Genomic DNA, 24,117 nt, shown 5'->3' on the forward strand with positions numbered 1-24,117 from the left:
AGATAAGGGTGGGGGAGGGGGGGATATTCACATGTTATATATTTGCATATGGGTTAGGGTGACCAAATAGGTGCTCGCTAACAGCAAGAAACTTGTCCAGGCCCCCCCCCATATTGAGGCTGGCAGGGGGGCACACGGAGTGATGTGTGAGTGCGCGTGTGAGCGCGCGTGTGTTTCTATAATTTTCCGAAACTCATTACTTCGGCAGTCCTCCCCTAGGGGGTTATTTCTCACATTGTTTTCAGTAATAAGAAAACATTTTAGTTTTATTTTTCGAACATTTCGTATTTTTTTCACGGTCACGCAAATTACGCCACCCACCCACACACCCCACCCCTCTTTGTTTGCCAGCTTTGCTTTCAATTATTAAAGTCCCAGTTGCGTCATTGCAGTTCTCTTGTCTTCAGACAACAACAACAACAACAACAAATCTAAACATCGCTCGGGAAACTTTGTCACAGAAGGAAGGGGCCGTCGGAATAAAAAAAAAACGATGCTACAGAACTTCTTCCAAAGTGACGCCAACACAATGTAACAATCTGCCTAGGCCAGTCTATTTGATCGCTCCATCGCCGTGGCTGGAACGTGATGTCAACGTGGGTGGCTGAAATCCGCGTTGCTTCTTCTTGGTTTTTTTAGAAACGCCCTGCAGACTCTCAGCTCGTCTGGCTCAGTGTCTGTGACGGTGACCCAGCAGCCGTGCCACTTACACACAACTCGTTTGCACCGATGCAGATCGACTCGCGTTGACGCTCCAATTATAGCCTGTAGACAATTCGTATTCTTGGTTCTTTCGGTAAAGTCACGTAGAAGGGAAATAATAAAATAATAAAATATGATATTAAATAATAAAAATATTATATTTTTATACGTAGAAGGGAAATAATAAAATAATAAAATATTATATTAAATAATAAAAACATTATATTTTTTATACGTAGAAGGGAAATAATAAAATAATAAAGCAGCAGCGGCAGGGTTGGGTTGTTGCTGGACGCGTTGCGTTGGGCGTCGTTGGCGATGTTCGCCGTGTCTCGTGGGGTTGTAGAGGGCGCTCCCAGAGGACATCGTGCGGGAGACGCTGAGAGAGTGAGAAAGAGTTTGGCGTTGCAGGAGGGCAGCGATCTTGTGCTGTACGCATGTATGGTGAACTTCTTTCGCGCCGTACGTGGCCAACGGTGCTAATGGGAGGTTGGTTGTTGCCCTTTGAGCTCGCGAGACTTTCGCTCCCACCGCCGTCTGCCATTCACACGTCTTTGCTTTTTCGGAGCGTGTCCGGAGATCAGCTGATCGCCCCAGAACCAGGACCGGGATCCATGGGGTTCCTCTAAGCTATTAAACAATTTATTTTTATTTTCCCAGGTAAGGCCCACTGAGCTGTATAGCTATTTTTTTTCAGAAGCGACCTGGCCGCAAATGAGAGCTCAACGAAGTGGCTTATCATCACGTAGACATGTATAGCAGCCGAATACTCCAAACGCGTGACGTTGATTCCAAACGTGGAGGGAAAAAAGAAACCGGAGGACCCGGAGAAAAATCCACGGGGAGAGAGAGAGACACCATAAACTCCAGCAGGCGTCAGGGTCGGGATCGAACCCACGACCTCCTGTATACCAGGCGAGGTAGTTAACATCTCTAGAGAGACAGAGAGAGACACAGACTCCAAATATACAGCAGCAGCAGGCATCGTCAGGGTCGGGATCGAACCCACGACCTCCTATATACCAGGCGAGGTAGTTAACATCTCTAGAGAGACAGAGAGAGACACAGACTCCAAATATACAGCAGCAGCAGGCATCGTCAGGGTCGGGATCGAACCCACGACCTCCTGTATACCAGACAAGGTAGTTAACATCTCTAGAGAGACAGCAATAAAACAAACTTTTGAAAGTCCCTGCACTTATTCAGGCTGGAGCACGAGGGACTGAGCGTGGAATGTATTCAAAGTAACTCATTAATTGCTCATTTAAAAATAAAAATAAACATCTCCCAAATTAATTAAGCGTCTATGTAGGTTATTCATAGCCGCTCGCTCAGCAGTACTACCCCCCCAGTAGTATGTCAAGGCCATAACGGGGGATCTTTGTCGTTGATATTAAAGTGCGAGCTAGTCGTGCATGAATAATGAGGGCTTTATTTCGGCGCTTTGAATATTTATTTAATAACTTATTCGGCTCACCGCCCCTCGCCCCCCGCCGCTGAACGCGCAAGTCAACGATTAACTCGGTGTGCCGCGAGCAGCCTAATTAAGACGCAGTTTTTAAAAATATTAATAAAGCGCCTCGTGGTCAAGGTTGCTGTGGGGGCATGGGGAGGGTGAGAAGAAGACTGGTGGACGGAGAGGCGAGCGAGTTTGGGTGAGTGGTGGCTTCAACAGAGAGATAGAGTGAGATGGGGTGAGTGGTGGCTTCGACAGAGAGAGGAGAGTGAGATGGGGTGAGTGGTGGCTTCAACAGAGAGAAGAGAGTGAGATGGGGTGAGTGGTGGCTTCAACAGAGAGAGGAGAGTGAGATGGGGTGAGTGGTGTCTTCGACAGAGAGAGGAGAGTGAGATGGGGTGAGTGGTGGCTTCAACAGAGAGAAGAGAGTGAGATGGGGTGAGTGGTGGCTTCGACAGAGAGAGGAGAGTGAGATGGGGTGAGTGGTGGCTTCGACAGAGAGAGGAGAGTGAGATGGGGTGAGTGGTGGCTTCAACAGAGAGAAGGGAGTGAGATGGGGTGAGTGGTGGCTTCAACAGAGAGAAGGGAGTGAGATGGGGTGAGTGGTGGCTTCGACAGAGAGAAGAGAGTGAGATGGGGTGAGTGGTGGCTTCAACAGAGAGAGGAGAGTGAGATGGGGTGAGTGGTGTCTTCAACAGAGAGAGGAGAGTGAGATGGGGTGAGTGGTGGCTTCAACAGAGAGAAGGGAGTGAGATGGGGTGAGTGGTGTCTTCAACAGAGAGAGGAGAGTGAGATGGGGTGAGTGGTGGCTTCAACAGAGAGAGAGAGTGAGATGGGGTGAGTGGTGGCTTCAACAGAAAGAGGAGAGTGAGATGGGGTGAGTGGTGGCTTCAACAGAGAGAAGGGAGTGAGATGGGGTGAGTGGTGGCTTCAACAGAAAGAGAGTGAGATGGGGTGAGTGGTGGCTTCAACAGAGAGAGAGAGTGAGATGGGGTGAGTGGTGGCTTCAACAGAGAGGAAGAGAGTGAGATGGGGTGAGTGGTGGCTTCAACAGAGAGAGGAGAGTGAGATGGGTGAGTGGTGGCTTCGACAGAGAGATAGTGTGAGATGGGGTGAGTGGTGGCTTCAACAGAGAGATAGAGTGAGATGGGGTGAGTGGTGGCTTCAACAGAGACAGGAGAGTGAGATGGGGTGAGTGGTGGCTTCAACAGAGAGAGAGAGTGAGATGGGGTGAGTGGTGGCTTCAACAGAGAGAGGAGAGTGAGATGGGGTGAGTGGTGGCTTCAACAGAAAGAGAGTGAGATGGGGTGAGTGGTGGCTTCAACAGAAATAGAGTGAGATGGGGTGAGTGGTGGCTTCAACAGAGAGAAGAGAGTGAGATGGGGTGAGTGGTGGCTTCAACAGAGAGAGGAGAGTGAGATGGGGTGAGTGGTGTCTTCAACAGAGAGAGGAGAGTGAGTTTGGGTGAGTGGTGGCTTCAACAGAAAGAGAGTGAGATGGGGTTAGTGGTGTCTTCAACAGAGAGAAGAGAGTGAGATGGGGTGAGTGGTGGCTTCAACAGAGAGAGGAGAGTGAGATGGGGTGAGTGGTGGCTTCAACAGAAAGAGAGTGAGATGGGGTTAGTGGTGTCTTCAACAGAGAGAGGAGAGTGAGATGGGGTGAGTGGTGGCTTCAACAGAGAGAGGAGAGTGAGATGGGGTGAGTGGTGGCTTCAACAGAGAGAGGAGAGTGAGATGGGGTGAGTGGTGGCTTCAACAGAAAGAGAGTGAGATGGGGTGAGTGGTGGCTTCAACAGAGAGAGGAGAGTGAGATGGGGTGAGTGGTGGCTTCAACAGAGAGAAGAGAGTGAGATGGGGTGAGTGGTGTCTTCAACAGAGAGAAGAGAGTGAGATGGGGTGAGTGGTGGCTTCAACAGAGAGAGGAGAGTGAGATGGGGTGAGTGGTGGCTTCAACAGAGAGATAGAGTGAGATGGGGTGAGTGGTGGCTTCGACAGAGAGAAGAGAGTGAGATGGGGTGAGTGGTGGCTTCAACAGAGAGATAGAGTGAGATGGGGTGAGTGGTGGCTTCAACAGAGACAGGAGAGTGAGATGGGGTGAGTGGTGTCTTCAACAGAGAGAGGAGAGTGAGATGGGGTGAGTGGTGGCTTCAACAGAGAGATAGAGTGAGATGGGGTGAGTGGTGGCTTCGACAGAGAGAAGAGAGTGAGATGGGGTGAGTGGTGTCTTCAACAGAGACAGGAGAGTGAGATGGGGTGAGTGGTGGCTTCAACAGAGAGAAGAGAGTGAGATGGGGTGAGTGGTGGCTTCAACAGAGAGAGGAGAGTGAGATGGGGTGAGTGGTGGCTTCAACAGAGAGAAGAGAGTGAGATGGGGTGAGTGGTGTCTTCAACAGAGAGAAGAGAGTGAGATGGGGTGAGTGGTGGCTTCAACAGAGAGAGGAGAGTGAGATGGGGTGAGTGGTGGCTTCAACAGAGAGATAGAGTGAGATGGGGTGAGTGGTGGCTTCGACAGAGAGAAGAGAGTGAGATGGGGTGAGTGGTGGCTTCAACAGAGAGATAGAGTGAGATGGGGTGAGTGGTGGCTTCAACAGAGACAGGAGAGTGAGATGGGGTGAGTGGTGTCTTCAACAGAGAGATAGAGTGAGATGGGGTGAGTGGTGGCTTCAACAGAGAGAAGGGAGTGAGATGGGGTGAGTGGTGGCTTCAACAGAGAGAAGGGAGTGAGATGGGGTGAGTGGTGGCTTCGACAGAGAGAAGGGAGTGAGATGGGGTGAGTGGTGGCTTCGACAGAGAGGAGAGAGTGAGATGGGGTGAGTGGTGGCTTCAACAGAGAGAGGAGAGTGAGATGGGGTGAGTGGTGGCTTCGACAGAGAGAAGAGAGTGAGATGGGGTGAGTGGTGGCTTCAACAGAAAGAGGAGAGTGAGATGGGGTGAGTGGTGGCTTCAACAGAGAGAGAGAGAGTGAGATGGGGTGAGTGGTGTCTTCAACAGAGAGAGAGAGTGAGATGGGGTGAGTGGTGTCTTCAACAGAGAGAGGAGAGTGAGATGGGGTGAGTGGTGTCTTCAACAGAAAGAGAGTGAGATGGGGTGAGTGGTGGCTTCAACAGAAAGAGAGTGAGATGGGGTGAGTGGTGGCTTCAACAGAGAGAGAGAGTGAGATGGGGTGAGTGGTGTCTTCAACAGAAAGAGGAGAGTGAGATGGGGTGAGTGGTGGCTTCAACAGAGAGAGGAGAGTGAGATGGGGTGAGTGGTGTCTTCAACAGAAAGAGGAGAGTGAGATGGGGTGAGTGGTGGCTTCAACAGAGAGAGGAGAGTGAGATGGGGTGAGTGGTGGCTTCAACAGAGAGAGAGAGTGAGATGGGGTGAGTGGTGTCTTCAACAGAGAGAGGAGAGTGAGATGGGGTGAGTGGTGGCTTCGACAGAGAGAAGAGAGTGAGATGGGGTGAGTGGTGGCTTCGACAGAGAGATAGAGTGAGATGGGGTGAGTGGTGGCTTCGACAGAGACAGGAGAGTGAGATGGGGTGAGTGGTGGCTTCAACAGAGACAAGAGAGTGAGATGGGGTGAGTGGTGGCTTCAACAGAGAGAGGAGAGTGAGATGGGGTGAGTGGTGGCTTCAACAGAGAGAGGAGAGTGAGATGGGGTGAGTGGTGGCTTCAACAGAGAGAAGAGAGTGAGATGGGGTGAGTGGTGGCTTCAACAGAGAGAAGGGAGTGAGATGGGGTGAGTGGTGGCTTCAACAGAGAGAAGAGAGTGAGATGGGGTGAGTGGTGGCTTCAACAGAGAGAGAGAGTGAGATGGGGTGAGTGGTGGCTTCAACAGAGAGAGAGAGTGAGATGGGGTGAGTGGTGTCTTCAACAGAAAGAGAGTGAGATGGGGTTAGTGGTGGCTTCAACAGAGAGAGGAGAGTGAGATGGGGTGAGTGGTGGCTTCAACAGAGAGAGGAGAGTGAGATGGGGTGAGTGGTGGCTTCAACAGAGAGAGGAGAGTGAGATGGGGTGAGTGGTGTCTTCAACAGAGAGAGGAGAGTGAGATGGGGTGAGTGGTGGCTTCAACAGAAAGAAGAGAGTGAGATGGGGTGAGTGGTGGCTTCAACAGAGAGAAGAGAGTGAGATGGGGTGAGTGGTGGCTTCAACAGAGAGAAGAGAGTGAGATGGGGTGAGTGGTGGCTTCAACAGAGAGAAGAGAGTGAGATGGGGTTAGTGGTGTCTTCAACAGAGAGGAGAGAGTGAGATGGGGTGAGTGGTGGCTTCAACAGAGAGATAGAGTGAGATGGGGTGAGTGGTGGCTTCAACAGAAAGAGAGTGAGATGGGGTTAGTGGTGGCTTCAACAGAGAGGAGAGAGTGAGATGGGGTGAGTGGTGGCTTCAACAGAGAGGAGAGAGTGAGATGGGGTGAGTGGTGTCTTCAACAGAGAGGAGAGAGTGAGATGGGGTGAGTGGTGGCTTCAACAGAGAGAAGGGAGTGAGATGGGGTGAGTGGTGGCTTCGACAGAGAGAAGAGAGTGAGATGGGGTGAGTGGTGGCTTCAACAGAGAGAGGAGAGTGAGATGGGGTGAGTGGTGTCTTCAACAGAAAGAGAGTGAGATGGGGTGAGTGGTGGCTTCAACAGAGAGAAGGGAGTGAGATGGGGTGAGTGGTGTCTTCAACAGATAGAGGAGAGTGAGATGGGGTGAGTGGTGTCTTCAACAGAGAGAGGAGAGTGAGATGGGGTGAGTGGTGTCTTCAACAGAGAGAGGCGAGCGAGTTGGGTGAGTGGTGGCTTCAACAGAGAGAGGAGAGTGAGATGGGGTGAGTGGTGGCTTCAACAGAGAGAGAGAGTGAGATGGGGTGAGTGGTGGCTTCAACAGAGAGAGAGAGTGAGATGGGGTGAGTGGTGGCTTCAACAGAGAGAGGAGAGTGAGATGGGGTGAGTGGTGGCTTCAACAGAGAGGAGAGAGTGAGATGGGGTGAGTGGTGTCTTCAACAGAGAGAAGAGAGTGAGATGGGGTGAGTGGTGGCTTCAACAGAGAGAGGAGAGTGAGATGGGGTGAGTGGTGGCTTCAACAGAGAGAGAGAGTGAGATGGGGTGAGTGGTGGCTTCAACAGAGAGAGAGAGTGAGATGGGTGTGAGAGTGGTGGCTTCAACAGAGAGAGAGAGTGAGATGGGGTGAGTGGTGTCTTCAACAGAGAGAGGAGAGTGAGATGGGGTGAGTGGTGGCTTCAACAGAAAGAGAGTGAGATGGGGTTAGTGGTGTCTTCAACAGAGAGGAGAGAGTGAGATGGGGTGAGTGGTGGCTTCAACAGAGAGAAGGGAGTGAGATGGGGTGAGTGGTGTCTTCAACAGAGAGAGGAGAGTGAGATGGGGTGAGTGGTGGCTTCAACAGAGAGATAGAGTGAGATGGGGTGAGTGGTGTCTTCAACAGAGAGAGGAGAGTGAGATGGGGTGAGTGGTGGCTTCAACAAAGAGAAGGGAGTGAGATGGGGTGAGTGGTGGCTTCGACAGAGAGAAGAGAGTGAGATGGGGTGAGTGGTGGCTTCAACAGAGAGAAGGGAGTGAGATGGGGTGAGTGGTGGCTTCAACAGAGAGAAGGGAGTGAGATGGGGTGAGTGGTGGCTTCGACAGAGAGAAGAGAGTGAGATGGGGTGAGTGGTGGCTTCGACAGAGAGATAGAGTGAGATGGGGTGAGTGGTGGCTTCGACAGAGAGAAGAGAGTGAGATGGGGTGAGTGGTGGCTTCAACAGAGAGATAGAGTGAGATGGGGTGAGTGGTGGCTTCAACAGAGACAGGAGAGTGAGATGGGGTGAGTGGTGGCTTCGACAGAGACAGGAGAGTGAGATGGGGTGAGTGGTGGCTTCGACAGAGAGAAGAGAGTGAGATGGGGTGAGTGGTGGCTTCGACAGAGACAGGAGAGTGAGATGGGGTGAGTGGTGGCTTCAACAGAGACAAGAGAGTGAGATGGGGTGAGTGGTGGCTTCGACAGAGAGAAGAGAGTGAGATGGGGTGAGTGGTGGCTTCAACAGAGAGAAGAGAGTGAGATGGGGTGAGTGGTGGCTTCAACAGAGAGAAGAGAGTGAGATGGGGTGAGTGGTGGCTTCGACAGAGAGGAGAGTGTGAGATGGGGTGAGTGGTGGCTTCAACAGAGAGAAGAGAGTGAGATGGGGTGAGTGGTGGCTTCGACAGAGAGAAGAGAGTGAGATGGGGTGAGTGGTGGCTTCAACAGAGAGGAGAGTGTGAGATGGGGTGAGTGGTGGCTTCAACAGACAGAGGAGAGTGAGATGGGGTGAGTGGTGGCTTCAACAGAGAGAGGAGAGTGAGATGGGGTGAGTGGTGGCTTCAACAGAGAGAGAGAGAGTGAGATGGGGTGAGTGGTGGCTTCAACAGAGAGAGAGAGTGAGATGGGGTGAGTGGTGGCTTCAACAGAGAGAGAGAGTGAGATGGGGTGAGTGGTGGCTTCAACAGAGAGAGAGAGTGAGATGGGGTGAGTGGTGGCTTCAACAGAGAGAGAGAGTGAGATGGGGTGAGTGGTGGCTTCAACAGAGAGAAGAGAGTGAGATGGGGTGAGTGGTGGCTTCGACAGAGAGAAGAGAGTGAGATGGGGTGAGTGGTGGCTTCAACAGAGAGAAGAGAGTGAGATGGGGTGAGTGGTGGCTTCAACAGAGAGAGAGAGAGAGTGAGCTGGGGTGAGTGGTGGCTTCAACAGAGAGAAGAGAGTGAGATGGGGTGAGTGGTGGCTTTAACAGACAGAAGAGAGTGAGATGGGGTGAGTGGTGTCTTCAACAGAGAGAGAGAGATAGGGGGGGTGATGTGGGGGGGTGGTTATGTTGAACTTCTTTCGCACCGTACCTAGCCAACCGTGTTAATCGGAGGTGCCAGGGGTGGGGGGGGGGGGGACAACGAACTAAAAGGCGGCCACCCGAGTTCGATTCCAGCTCACGGCCACCATGGGCGAGGTTTGGGGGTGGGGGCACTGCGATTAATGCCCCCCCCCCCACTCCCACCACAAACTGGATACCTTCATGAATTTATTTTCAATAGTTTACAATGAAGAATAAACATTTATGAGTGATTTATATGCACCCGCGATTCCTAACGCGGGGAACAAAGCGACCCCCCCCCCTCCACTTCCCAACTCGAGAAGTCACCGGTCCTGGGCCTCGCCTAGGTCGACTGGGCCTTGAAAAAAAAACAAGTACCTGGTTTCGATGTGTAAGCATCGTCACTAGGGGAGACAAAGGCAGACGGGCGCGTGTGGTGGAGGTTGCTGGCCACCCACCCCCTCGTGTGCCGTTGCAGCCTTCATTAGCGCTGCTCGCTGACAGCACTTGCCCCAAAAGTACGTTAAGGCTATACGGTGGTGGGGTGGGGTGTGTGGGATCTTTGTCTTTGTGTCCGAGTTCAGCCGTGAGCATCGTAAACATCGCCCACGGCGGCGGCGGCGGTTGGGCACGGCTCAGTGGATGGGGCAGTGAAGGCAGCGATCTCTGTGCAACTGCCACGTTAACTCTCCCCCCCCCCCCCATAGCAGCAGCAGCAGTAGTAGTAGTATTTTTATTGTCTCTCGATACAATCTCACAAAAAAGTACTTTTTTTTTGACAATTATTTTTACAATTATTTTTTTACAATATTTTATACGGACCCCCCCCCCCTCATTCGTGACAATTCCGTGTTTGTGTTTGATTTAACAACAACTACGACAACTCATCAAGCATTCGATTTGCCTCCCCGTGCGGTCCCGCAACTCGTTTTAGGCTGAGTGGATCTAGAGGTGGCCCCTTCTCCCCCCCCCACCCCAAGGCCATGGTGAGGTTACCGATTGCCACCGGTGTCGTCGTCCTTGGAGAGGAACTGAATGTGGGTGGTCGTTTTCTTTCATAGCGTGGTGTCCTAGCGCATATATACAAGAGATAAAGCCCCTCCGTGTAGCCTTACAGGCTGTCGGGGGGCAAGTGCAGTTAACGAGTATCTATTAAGGCCGGTATGGGGTGTGCGCTGTGCCTTGTCGCCTTTGTTTCCCCCAGTGCGAGCGTTTACACTCCTGCACCAGGCACTCATTTCGGGTTGAGCCGACCTATTGAAGGCCCACGACGGTTGCTGATGCCACTCGCCACTGATGTTAGCCGTGAGCAGGGGGTCGAACTTTGGTCGCCGAGTTGGCGGCGCACCTTCCCAGCCACTGTGCCCGCTGACCTCACCGCTAACGTGCGCACGCGCTGACACACACACGCACGTAGCACGCGGGCATTAGCACCCAGACGTACACACAAAAGACAAAGATCCCCCGTGTAGCCTCAATAGACTTTTGGTGCAAGTGCTGTTAGCGAGCACCCGTGAAGGCGCACGAGGAGGACGGTGGCCAGCACCACGCCCGGCCGCCTTTTTCTCCCCAGTGGCGATGTTTACTACACACCGCACCAGGTACTGATTTGAGGCTGAGTCGACCTAGGGGAGGCCCAGGACCGGTTCAGATAATCGTCACTACTGGTGTTGGCCGTGAGCAGGAATCGAACTCGGTTCGCCGGGTTCGTAGGGCAGCGAAGCGCTAACCGCTACACTACCGCTCCCCACACACACAGACACTCACACACACAGACACACACACAGACACTCACACACACACGAGACACTCACACACACACACAGACACTCACACACACACAGACACTCACACACACACATGCCTGCAGATATGCTTGCATACACATACACACACGCAGGCAGTCTGTCTAAAACAAATGTATTTTTTTACACACACACACACGCGCGCGCGCACACAGACACGCGCACACCGAGAAACCTTCTCAAACACAAATATACCACACGCACAGAAAACTTTCTAAAACACATACACACTCACACACAATCAAACAATTGCACCACACACCATGTCGCACATGCTCATATGTGGTACAAAGGTCCTGAAGCTAGATAAACACACACACACAGAGAGAGACAGGAGGAACTGATCTGACATCCCTTGTTCTCCTGCTGCCTTGCAGTGTTTCGTCATCCAAAAATTGCCACCTGCCCCGTGCCAACTAAACAACTCTCACATGAGGAGACCGGGTGGGTGGCTCGCACGGCGATGACCTCAGCACCACCCGTGATTGAACTGGGTGGCGAGATGTGAACTACCTCGCCTGGTATGCAGGATGGTCGTGGGTTCGACCCCGATCTCGACCCTGACGCCTGCTGCTGTATATTTGGAATTTGCATGTTCGCTCTCCCCGCGTTGATTTTTCTCCGAGACCTTTGGGGTTTTTCCCTCCGCATTTTGTATTTGACGATAAGAAAAAACCGCCACTTTTTTCAAATTTATTGCTGTGGATTTCACACCTGATGATGATTGCTTGTGTTTCAGTCGAAACGTCGTGATAATTTTATTGTTTTATTTTTTATAAATGTAATGTTTCCCTTCAACGTGACTTTACAGAAAAGAACCAAGAATATGAATCCCTGCAGTCACGAAAGCTTTAAATCAGAATATAATAAAATAAAATTCTGACGACGTTTCGGCCACAACGCAAGCAGCCGTCCTCAGGTGAAGAACAGGGCTGTCGGAAAGACATCTGTCTTTAATTATTTCCCTTCTACGTGACTTTACCGAAAGAACCAAGAATATGAATCCCTGCAGTCACGAAAGCTTTAAATCAAAATACTTGACCGCTATCAGTTTCCACACGATGCTGAGCCACTTTAGTTGAGCTATCATTTGTGATAAACAGGTCGCTTCTGAAAAAGAGGGACATAGCTCAGTGAGCCTTACCTAGTAAAATAAAACAAGTAGATTAGGTTTCGTTTTTTTTTTAAGTTTTAGTTTCTCAATAGTAAGAGAGGTCGTTGTCTCAGCCCTAGTCACCGATGAAACGACTGTCACGTGAGGCGGCCCCGTGGCTCAGAGGGTCAGGGAGCTTAGCCACCACCGCTCAGGTCACAGGGGTTCTAATCCAAGTTCGTGCTTTGACTTGGGTCACCCCGAGTGCAGTGAGTTGATGGGTCACAGCCGAGTCACTGCTGATTGTCATAACGACCCACAGACTGATAATTGGTAATTGTTTTTTTTACCCTTCTATCTGGCAACAAAACTGACACCTTTTTTTACAAGGAGTCATGTTTGCATAGACCACAATACCTGCAGTCATAATGCAAACAAAAAAATAACTCTGATAATGTATGCACTGTCCTTGAAGTTGATTGCTCCACACCCGAGACAGCTTTCCTTAGAGCCTAGTCTCACAACTTCAAAGACAGTGCACATTATCAGAGTTATGTTTTTGTTTGCATTATGACTGCAGGTATTGTGGTCTATGCAAACATGACTCCTTGTAAAAAAATGTCAGTTTTGTTGCCAGATAGAAGGGTAAAAAAAATTTATTATTATATTTGTTACTGGCAAATGAGGTTCCAATGGTGACCCACAGACTCTCAGATGGAACGGCGAACTCTCATGGAGATTCCAGAGAAGACTCGAGACGGCAGACTTACATTCGGAGATCCGTCGGCTGACACAGCCTACGCTGTGATAATGAGACCAGAATTCTCAAGCCCAGCGAGTTTGACGGCCTCAGCCGGCCACCCAATGACTGTCATCCGCCATCAAACACGAGTTTGTTTTTCACTCGTTTTTTTTTTTTGGGGGGGGGAGGAATTCCAGCTCTGAGGACTGAAAAAAAATCGGTTTGACTGACAGGCGTCGTTCACTTCTTCTCTCCGGCAGGGCATGTGGGGAGAATGCGCAGCGATCAGCCCCTCAATGCGTGAATGCAAAGAGGTCACTATATGGGAAGGGATCTCAGAAGTAGTTCTGTAGTGTCGGTTTCCGCGGGTCGTTCTGTAACACGGTGGTGGTGGTGGCGGTGGCAATGCACGCTGTGAAAGTTCCCCCAGTGTCTCTCCGTTGTCTCGTGACGTGACGCCGACAGGACAATCAAAATACTATTTGCAGCAAAAGACGGAAATAATACAATGATTTATATCCTTGATATCGCCACAGCCCAGACTCACATAACTACTATTGTAAACTCCTCCCTGGCAGTTAGTGAGTCGGCAGGTGAGTGCACGCGCGTGCGTGTAAGTGGGTGGTTATGGGCTCTCACCTAGGTCAACTCAGCCTCAAAACGTGTACCTGTTGCGATGTGTAAGCATCGCCACTCGGGAGACAAAGGCGGCCGGGCGTGGTGCTGGCCACCCCCGCCCCCTCGTGTGCCGTGCCGGCCTTTGTCGGTGCCCTACTATCAGCACTTGCCCTAGCAGTCTGTTAGAGGCTATACGGGCGATCTTTATCTGTGTGTGTGTGTCAGGTGCGAGGGTGTCAGTAACGCTCAATATGAGCCGCGAGATAACGCGCGATAGGCATCGCGAGAGGCAACTTGAGCATCGTAGACGGAGCTCAGGCGTGCAGAAAACAAACCGTGAGCTCGGCCCCGATGCGATAAAAAATAATAATAAGTATAACCCGTAAAAACAAAGTTTTTCACTATAAATCCTTTATATGCATGGCGGCTAGAGTCCTCTCGTCCTCTGGCTTGAGATGGCTGCCACCTATGGGTCAGATGATTGTCTGCCAGTATTAAGCAATTGGTAATTAAATATTTAATTTGTTTTCCCTAAACAGTGTAAAATTTTGGAAAAAAATTTCACGAACATTAATTGTCTCGCACAACGAGTCTGTGTGCAAAATGTCAGCTTGATTGGATCACGGGAAGTGGGTTAAAAAACGACCGAAAGATTTGCACGGTCGTAAGCAAGCAAGCATGCAAGCACGCAAGCGCGCAAGCGAACTTAATATAAAGGATTTAAAAAGCATGATCGTGTGTGTGTGCTTTAAGTTGTTCGCACCAAAGACAAAGATCCCCCGTACAGCCTTAACAGACTGTAGGGGCAAGTGCTGTTAGCGAGCACCTATGAAGGCCGGCACGGCACACGAGGGGGTGGGTGGCCAGCACCACGCCCGGCCGCCTTTGTCTTCCCAGTGGCGATGTTTACACATCGCAAGAGGTACACGTTTGAGGCTGAGTTGACCTAGGGCAGGCCCAGGACCAGTTCAGATAATCGTCACCACTGGTGTTAGCCGTGAGCGGGAATCGAACCCGGGTGACCAGGTTCGTAGCGCAGCGCGCTAACCGCTACACCACCGCTCCCTGATACACACACTGACACACACACACTGACAAGACAAAGATCCCCCGTATAGCCTTAACAGACTGTAGGGGCAAGTGCTGTTAGCGAGCACCAATGAAGGCCGGCACGGCACACGAGGGGGTGGGTGGCCAGCACCACGCCTGGCCGCCTTTGTCTCCCCAGTGGCGATGTTTACACACCGCACCCGGTACTCATTTAAGGCTGAGTCGACCTAGGGGAGGCCCAGGACCGGTTCAGATAATCGTCACCACTGGTGTTGGCCGTGAGCGGGAATCGAACCCGGGTGACCAGGTTCGTAGCGCAGCGCGCTGACCGCTACACTACCGCTGACACACACACTGACACACACACACTGACACACTGACACACACACACACTGACACACACACTGGTACCCTGACACACACACTGACACACACACACTGGTACACTGACACACACACACTGACACACACACACTAACACACACACACACTGACACGCTCACTCTGGCGTGCAGTGACCAGACACTCGCGTTGAGTGGAATCTAATCTCCCGTAGAAACTCCCAAAAAAGCAAATGGGTTAATTTTTTTTTGCTTTCATTGCGAAATTGTCTGAGCGAGAGGTTTGCAAGCGGTGGCGGGGCGGGGGGAGACGTCGTGAAGGGCGTAGCTCGCACAGCGCCTGCCCAGGGAGTCTGCGGGCAGCAATCGGAAAGATGATGGTGGTCGTGGTGGTTGTGGATAATGATGATGGTGGTGATGGTGGAAAATAATGATAGTGGATAATGATAATCATTGTTGTTATTTATAGGAAAGGGAAATGGATGATGATGATCAGTGTCGTTATTTATAGGAAAGAGAAATGGATGATGATGATGGTGGTGGTGGATAATGACGATCATTGTCGTTTTTTCAAAATGAACGCGAGAAAAAAAGGTGACCATTGATGTTAATATTCTGAAAGCACCACTGGTAGATGATGATGATGATGGTGGTAGTGATGGTGGTGATGGTGGTGGTGATGGTGGTGATGGTGGTGGTGATGGTGGTGATGGTGGTGGTGGTGAATTTTGTTCAAAATTTGACACTTTTTATGAAAAATGTATTTATATATAATTACCAATTGCTTAATGCTGGCAGACAATCATCTGACCCATAGGTGGCAGCCATCTCAAGCCAGAGGACGAGAGGACTCTAGCCGCCACGCATATAAAGGATTTAGAGTGAAAAACTTTGTTTTTACGGGTTAATTTTTGTCTCTTGTTCTCGTGAGACGACATCTCTGCCCCTGGCTCTTTGTTCGCATTGGCTGAGAGATCGGACTCGTTTCTGATTGCTCAATAATCAATCACAGCGTGACAAATCGCACACCCAATACCCCCCCCCGCTGCCCGTAGCATTATCATCATAATGATTAAAACTTGGCACGAGGGCGCAGATGATTGCTCGAACAAAACGCACTTCGCCTGGAATTAAAACATTAAGCCACGTCGCTTGGGGGGCAACAACTCTTCTTGGTTGCATTCAACTCTCTCGCCCGTCTCGTCCCGTCAACCGCGAGTCAAAGTTAAACACAAGCCAAGATCAGATGCTTTGATAGATAAAAAACGAGGCGAGAGTGGGGCGTGTGTGTCAGAGCAGTAAAGATACGATTTCGCCAGCTCGACAAGATTTCGCCAGCTATTATTACACACGTATATATATTTTTTAAGTTTGAAATATAAGTGTCAACTTATATTGGATGAGTTTAGGATCTGTAGCAAACCACCAAAAATCGGATTTTTAGGAATTAGGATTTACTGGGAGACGGGATTTCCAGGTGTGTTGCATAACTTCCACGATGCATGTACAGGGGGCTCCTTTGCTTACACAAATTCGACTTGCGAACTTTCAGAGATACGAACAAGCCTGGCCGTATGTCCAGTTGCATGTTCGGACCCTCGAGAGTCGTAAGTTGTTGGTGGTATCTACATCTGCAGAACGTGAAGAATCAGTTGCATTTACGTCTGCAAGAGATTATACAACTTTTAAAGCCATTCCCATATTTAGTGAACATGTCGTACAACATGTTTGGAATCGTACAGGAGTAAAGTTGGACTGAAGATCGACTTATGAACAGACCTCTGGAATTTCGATTTAAAGCTTTCGTGACTGCAGGGATTCATCTTCTTGGTTCTTTCGGTAAAGTCACGTAGAATGGAAATAATAAAAATAAAACATAATAAAATACATCTTCTTGGTTATTTCGGTAAAGTCACGTAGAAGGGAAATAATAAAATAATACAAATAAAACATAATAAAATAGTTCTCACGACGTTTCGGCCACAACGCAAGCAGCCGTCCTCAGGTGAAGAACAGGTCTATTTTTATTATTTTATTATTTCCATTCTACGTGACTTTACCGAAAGAACCAAGAAGAAGACCTCTGGAACTTAACTCGTTCGGAAGTAAAGGAGTCCAACCACAGGACAAACTCATCTACCCACCCCTCCCGTTCACCCACTGCACTCAGCTACCCACACAGCACCACCACCCGCACTCCTGGCCGAGGCGGGGGGGGGACGCCACAAGGCTCCACGTTGTTTGTGTCAACGACTTCGAGTGAATTCGCGTAGATCGGAGCTCGCGGGCTTGAAATGAACGCCGGGACAACTTCTCTGTGTGTGTGTGCCCGAGTTATGCAAACAAAATACAAACCACGAGAACATTTCTCAACAACAAAAAAACCCCCGTCCCAACCCACTCTATAAACATATTACTCGGTGATGCTGCTGCTACTGCTGCGTTGGCAGTCGTGCACAAGAACAATTAGCAATAACATGCGAGGGGTGGGGAGATGAGAGGAGTGGGTAGTTGAGAGGGGTGGGTAGTTGAGAGGGGTGGGTAGGTGAGAGAGGTGGGTAGTTGAGAGGGGTGGGTAGTTGAGAGGGGTGGGTAGTTGAGAGGGGTGGGTAGATGAGGGGGGTGGGTAGATGAGAGGGGTGGGTAGTTGAGAGGGGTGGGTAGTTGAGGGGGGTGGGTAGTTGAGAGGGGTGGGTAGATGAGAGGGGTGGGTAGTTGAGAGGGGTGGGTAGTTGAGAGGGGTGGGTAGTTGAGGGGGTGGGTAGATGAGAGGGGTGGGTAGTTGAGAGGGGTGAGTAGATGAGAGGGGTGGGTAGGTAGATGAGAGGAGTGGGTAGTTGAGAGGGGTGAGTAGATGAGAGGGGTGGGTAGATGAGAGGGGTGGGTAGATGAGAAGTCTGGTGCATTGTGGGTTGCCACGTCGTTCTAACCAACGTTGTCCCAGCGCTCCGTACATTTGCTGTATCGTGATGTGTCCTGTCCAGACCCACTTCTCCTATCAGTTGTCTCTGACCCATGTCACCATGTGCTGTCCTTGCTGCGACCGAGTTAATGTCATCACCCCTTCACCCCCCTCCCACCCGCCCCCAAGGTCCCCCCCCCCCACCGGCCCCCACCTCCATCGCCTACCTCGCCATCCACTCCTCCCCTCCCCCCCTACTCTCCTTCCAAAACCTTGCTTGGTGAATTCCTCGACTGTTGCGATATAAATATTTAGTGGAGAGCCAGCCGCTGCTGTGTCTGCGGTCGCTCTGTTTTGAGTTACGCGACGTGAGTTGTGGTCGATCCTCCTCCTCCTGGATCCACGTCACCCTGAAGGCCGAGGGGAGATGAGAGAGAGAAGGGCAGCGAGGCAGGGGGGCACAGGCGACGTCGATTGGCAACTACGGTGATGGTGGAAGCGCTCACGAGTGTCATCGTCACAGCCTCGCCCCGACTTGAGGGACGAAACAAGTGGCCTGGATGAGTCCAGTCCAGGCCACCTCTTCTGTCTGTCCATGATGAGTCCAGGCCACCTCTTCCTTGTGTCCATGATGAGTCATGACGTCATTCACCCTCCGTTTGTCTTCTAATCCACGTGTTCCTCTTTGCCGATTGCAATGTCATCTCGAGCGCAGCGCAAATGTCCACCCTTCTTTCCGCACTGTTCAGTTTTTCATTGCGCGTTTCTGTCGGTGACCCGTCTACCAGAAACACGGGCCACGAACAGAAACGGCATCATCGACATCATCATCATCATCATCGATTTTCTGCCAGGGCTGTCCCCATTATTTATTTCAAATATCGGAAAAAAGACGAAAAATTTACGGCCGGTAATAGCAAACTGAGGCCACTCTAACCGTCTCTGGCCTCTGTATGTACCGTGAGGAAGCCACTGCCCGAAACGTTGCCTGCTTCCAACTTTCTATTTTTTATTTAAAAGACAAAAATTCCCCCCCCCCCTCCGTTACAGCCTCAACAGACTTTTGGGGCAAGTGCTGCTAGCGAGTAGCAGCTATGAAAGCCGGCACGGCACGCGAGGGGGGGGGGGCAGCAACGTCGGCAGACCCCCTTTGTCTCCCCAGTGACGATGTTTTAACTTCGCACCGCACCACGACACTCGCTTGACAACCGCAGTGACCACCACCACCATCGCCACCACCACCACCACCTCCACCACCACCGCCACCACCATCGCCACCACCACCACCGTCGCCTTTGCTCGCCAGCCAAAAGCCGCCACTGCTAGCGGGAGGATGAAACGTGCTGAGTTTAATCTCCGTCTCATAATTCGCTGCTGTTGTTGCTGCTGCTGCTTGTGGCTCAGCCACGTGAATCTTGCTCAGGCAGTGAGTGAGGGGCGGGGTAGGAGGGGGGGGGGATATGAATGAGTTTGATTGTGGCATTTGGAGTCAATGATTAACGCGATATTTAATCTGCGGTACCCAGCTCTGGGTGCTGAGTGGCGAAATACATCGCTCGTTTCATGCGGGGAACGCGACTCCTCGAATTCACTTCAACTCAATCCCGATAGCTTCCAGCGGGTGGGGGAGGCCGGGGGTTAAAACAAATGTAATTCACGGATCCTGAGTCTCAGACCTCCTGCATCCGGTAAGGGTTCTGTATGGGATGAGACGAGGGTTCTGTATGGGATGAGGGTTCTGTATGGGATGAGACGAGGGTTCTGTATAGGATGGGATGAGGGTTCTGTATGGGATGGGATGAGGGTTCTGTATGGGATGGGATGAGGGTTCTGTATGGGATGAGATGAGGGTTCTGTATGGGATGAGACGAGGGTTCTGTATGGGATGGGATGAGGGTTCTGTATGGGATGGGATGAGGGTTCTGTATGGGATGAGACGAGGGTTCTGTATGGGATGAGATGAGGGTTCTGTATGGGATGAGACGAGGGTTCTGTATGGGATGAGGCGAGGGCTCTGTATGGGATGGGATGAGGGTTCTGTATGGAATGAGGGTTCTGTATGGGATGGGACGAGGGTTCTGTATGGGATGAGAGAGGGTTCTGTATGGGATGAGACGAGGGTTCTGTATGGGATGGGATGAGGGTTCTGTATCGGATGAGGGTTCTGTATGGGATGGGATGAGGGTTATGTATGGGATGAGGGTTCTGTATGGGATGGGATGAGGGTTCTGTATGGGATGAGGGTTCTGTATGGGATGAGAAGAGGGTTCTGTATGGGATGGGATGAGGGTTCTGTATGGGATGAGGGTTCTGTATGGGATGAGAAGAGGGTTCTGTATGGGATGGGATGAGTGTTCTGTATGGGATGGGATGAGGGTTCTGTATGGGATGAGACGAGGGTTCTGTATGGGATGAGAAGAGGGTTCTGTATGGGATGGGTAGTTGCCGATTGTACCATACTATAGTTTTTTTTAAATTAATGAATGCATCTTCAAATGTAATTGCAGGCAGCATGTACGGAATGTCAAGTTATTCTTACAAAGGGTTGCAGACTGCAAGGACTACAATTACGCGTCTGGGTTCAATGCAGGGGAAATAAACCTGTTGCATACCACGCGTTTCTGATTTTTTTGGGTTATTTCCACTCCCCCCCCCCCTTGATGTTTCTCTTTCTCTGGATTGTGTAACCGATTCGTGTCTCGCGAGACAAAGCCAAGTGTTCATCCAGGAGTTCTCTCCCCTTTGTGTTTGAGAACGGCCCGCGGACGTGGATATTACAGAGCTACCTCTTAGATTAATTTCCTCTTCAAGTGCCCTGTCACTGGTTAACACAGAACGGCCCGCTGAAGTGGATATAACAGAGATACCTCTTAGATCCCCCCCGCTTCAATTAACCACCTCTCTCTCTCTGGTTCACGTACAATTACCATTTTAAACCAAAATCACAGCGGGCGTTATCGCTGATCTCAGTCTAAAAAAATGTCAGTGGAAACCTCGCGGCCAGCATTGGTTACAATAAATAACGAATCAAATAAAAGCCAATTAAAAACACACAGTTTGAGAGCATTGGTTTTAATTTCCCACATTCATCAATTAATTACTTCCAAGCCTAAAACCCTCAGCGGAGGTCAGCGGTCACGGGGCAAGTCCTCTCTCGTTTGTTCTCACAAGCCAAGCGGGTAAGGTGCCTGGTTCGTACTCGGATATGTAACTACCACCAACCATCACCACTGGGGCTTGCCAGGTGTTGTAGTTGCGCGGCTGGGAAGTGACCCCTGTAGATGGCAGTCCTCTGAGTGTCTCATCCCTCGTGCGTCTATCCCGGGGTCTCTGATTTGCTCCCACACGGAGCCAGAATACTGGTCAAGGAAGGATGGGGCAACTATTGCAACGCAGCAGGACCTTATTGAAGCAGCACTTTGCTATTGGACATCTGTGAAAAAGAGTTTTATAGTTCGTCGGATTCCTCCAGTATAAATACATATTCGGATTGTGATACTCGACTCAGCGAGGCTTTACTGGTAATTTTTAAAAAATAATTTACAGGACATCATTACGATGACGATTATTATTTTAAAAAAACCCAAATAATACTTCCATTACTAATCTATAATGCAAAGCCGAGTATCAATCCACTGTTGGATGAACGCCCCCACCTCCCCACGCTGTGTCAGGCCTGGGAAGGGTTGTTTTGTCATACTTCACCGCGCTGTGTAAGTAAAGTAGCATTATGTAAAAAAACACATAAATGATCGTGGCCCGTACGGGGATCGAACCCGCGACCTTGGCGTTATTAGCACCACGCTCTAACCAGCTGAGCTAACCGGCCAGCTGACAGGCAGCACCAAGTCTCTTGTCATTGATTCTCAGCGCCAATCGAGACATGGGGAAGCACGTGTACAGCTCTGTGTGTGTGTGTCAGTCCACTGCTGGATGAAGGCCTCCCTACGCCGCGTCGGTCAAGGCGTTTGTTTGAACCAAACTTCGCCGCGCTGGTCACGTGGGTTGGTGAAGGTGGGTGAGTGGCCGGGTACAGAGGAGCAATTAAAGTTTCCTCCACTGCCTTCGACTGTTCACAACGACGCAATTTGTGGCAACCCGTTCGTTGCGGCACGGTGGTGGCGGTGGTGGTAGTGGTGGTGGTGGCGGTGGTGGCGGTGGTGGTGGTGGCGGTGGTGGCGGTGGCGGTGGTGGCGGTGGTGGCGGTGGTGGTGGTGCCGATCACCCATCTACGCACTATCCAGGCTCAACTCCGCCTAGCTTCCTAAATCTGCAGAGATCGGGCACATTTTCCGGCCGAATTTTTGTTGTTGTATATATCCATATGATGATTCGACTGCCTCCCTGCCATGGGAAATGTGGAATTGCCACAAGTGGCACCGCGAAACAGACCCACTTTGCGTGAGCGCCAGCCCCACCCCGCCCCCACCGCCCCCGCAGGACGCAGACGTTTCGAGTTGTTAGGAGGGCCCTTGGACTTTTGACTTTCGACGTTGAGATGACGTCCACGGCGCGCGCGAGTGGCATCAGGTGACTCGACGCACACAACGCAGAGAGAGTGAAGCGTGCGAGGTGACCACGTGGCCGGGACACGTGGGTGTCCCGAGTTCGCACCCCCGGGGCCTCGGAACACAACTTCACACCCGAGTGGAAGGCGACTCGTTCGTGATGTTCTCGCATCAGTTGCTGCTGGCAACACAACCTCACGCCAGAGCAGAGGTCGCAAACGGGTTTTGATTCCTTACCCGTACCCGTACTCGGCCGCACCAGGGTCGCAAACGGGTACCCGTTCCCTACCTGTACCCGTACCCTACCCGAAATGAGTGACAAACGGTTACTCACCAGTGACTCACGGCCTACCCGTACCCGTACTTGGCCAGGTACGGGTAGCCAGGGTATCGGGTTGGGTACGGGTATCGGGTACCCGGTTGCGACCTCTGCATCAGAGTCTAACGCTAGGCCCGTCCATAGGGGGGTGCGGCCCCCACACCCGCCCCGACAACTTCAAACTAAACCGTCAAAGCGCTCCCCCCCCCCTCCCCCAGAGCTCGGGGCCCAGGGCGGTCGCCCCGATAACGGCCGTACCCCAGGGACGGCTCTGTCTGCCGCAAAGTGTCGGGATTGCTCAAGGGTGAGTCCCCGACTGGCGGAACAGCTTCTCACCGCAGTGTCGTACTTATCAGGATCGTCTGTACGAGACTGCTCGTGATACACTCCCCATCTCCGCCCCAGCTGCGTTGTGGACGGACGGACGGACGGACGAAACAGACGGACAAATGGATGGATGGGACGGGATGGACGGAGTTGATGCGTAAACGCGCGTTCGACGCGTGGTGTTGTTGGAAAGAGTGTTTGACATAAAATAAAAGCAAAAAAAAGGGAAAACAGAGGGGACGTTCGGACTTAACGGAAGAAGAGAAGAAGATCATTAATCGGATGCGGTCGTAAAAAATCTTAAATTGCCCCGCACTATACAATGCCTGTGATGACGTGCGAAGGAGAGAGGAGAAGAGAGAGAAGGAGAGAGGAGAGAGAGAGGAGGTGGGGGGGGGAGGATATATTTTTTTGGGTCACTTCGAGTCCGCGAGTGACCCCGTCGAAGTGGCCCCCACGTTGGGCGCAAACATTTGGCAAAGGACTCGACCTCGAGACCTCGAGACCTGGAGCGTTGTTATTTGCACCGCAGCCATTCTTGTGTTAACAGAGAGAGAGAGGGGGGGGTGGAACAAAAACATCGCGCGTGCCTTTGTCTTTGTCGTCTCCATTAAAAAGGGGGACAAAAAGTAAAACATTTCCCCGACCCCCTTCCCACCCATGAGTGTACGGTTCCGGACATTCGACATTCCCAGTGCCGGGGCCAGGTACATCCGTGGGGTATAACGCACGGGTGACGTGCCTGCACAAAGCGGCGCGATGGGCGTTACCTGTCGGTACTCGTTTTAGCGGCCCCACGTGACCGACGGCGATTGTTGATGATGATCATCATGATGAAAGTCCCATTGGTAGTTGATGATTCTGGAAGCATTGCGTGATTACCTAATGATGATCGTCGTCTGCAATGTGAAATCTGCGCAGTTGAAGATGTCAATTATTAAACTCGCTGGGTGAAGGCCACGTTGGTCACGTGGGTTGTTTGACCATACTTCGCCACGCTGGTCAGCTGCGTGTTTGAGACACAGCCCAGCCACTGATGTGAGCCATGGCCTGGAATGAAGCTCAGTTGTGCCAGGTGTGGTAGCTATCTAAACCAGCGTTCCCCGCCACTCAACCACACGCCACTGTGCAGTGAAATTAAATCTAAAATCATCACGAAAATACACGCTGCATATTCTTGGTTCTTTCGGTAAAGTCACGTAGAAGGGAAATAATAGAATAAAAAACACAATAAGACAAATAAGTTATTATGTTTTCCTTTCATTATTTTATTATTTCCCTTCTACGTGACTTTATCGAAAGAACCGAGAATATGAATCCATGCAGTCACGAAAGCTTTAGATCGAAATTTATACACGCTGCATATTTGTACACAACGAAGAGGGCGCGGGAGAGGGGGGGGGGGATGCGAAAAACCACAGCGTGTAAACATCATCTCGGCTACAACAATCAACACAAAC

General features: G+C 51.1%; 1 protein-coding gene and 1 non-coding gene across 2 annotated transcripts in view; one reads left to right on the forward strand and one right to left on the reverse strand.

Annotated features, from left to right (window-relative positions):
* Positions 1–24,117, forward strand: part of LOC133353094 (syndecan-2-like) — a 74,238-nt gene that overhangs the window by 27,271 nt on the left and 22,850 nt on the right. The gene's annotated exons all lie outside the window — the stretch shown is intronic.
* On the reverse strand, positions 21,259–21,332 carry TRNAI-AAU (transfer RNA isoleucine (anticodon AAU)). The gene has a single exon. It is a non-coding gene; the product is annotated as a tRNA-Ile (tRNA).

Source organism: Lethenteron reissneri, chromosome 42 (genome assembly GCF_015708825.2).
Source record: "Lethenteron reissneri isolate LAM-NWPU_2019-01 chromosome 42, ASM1570882v1, whole genome shotgun sequence".
Classification (NCBI taxonomy): domain Eukaryota; kingdom Metazoa; phylum Chordata; class Hyperoartia; order Petromyzontiformes; family Petromyzontidae; genus Lethenteron; species Lethenteron reissneri.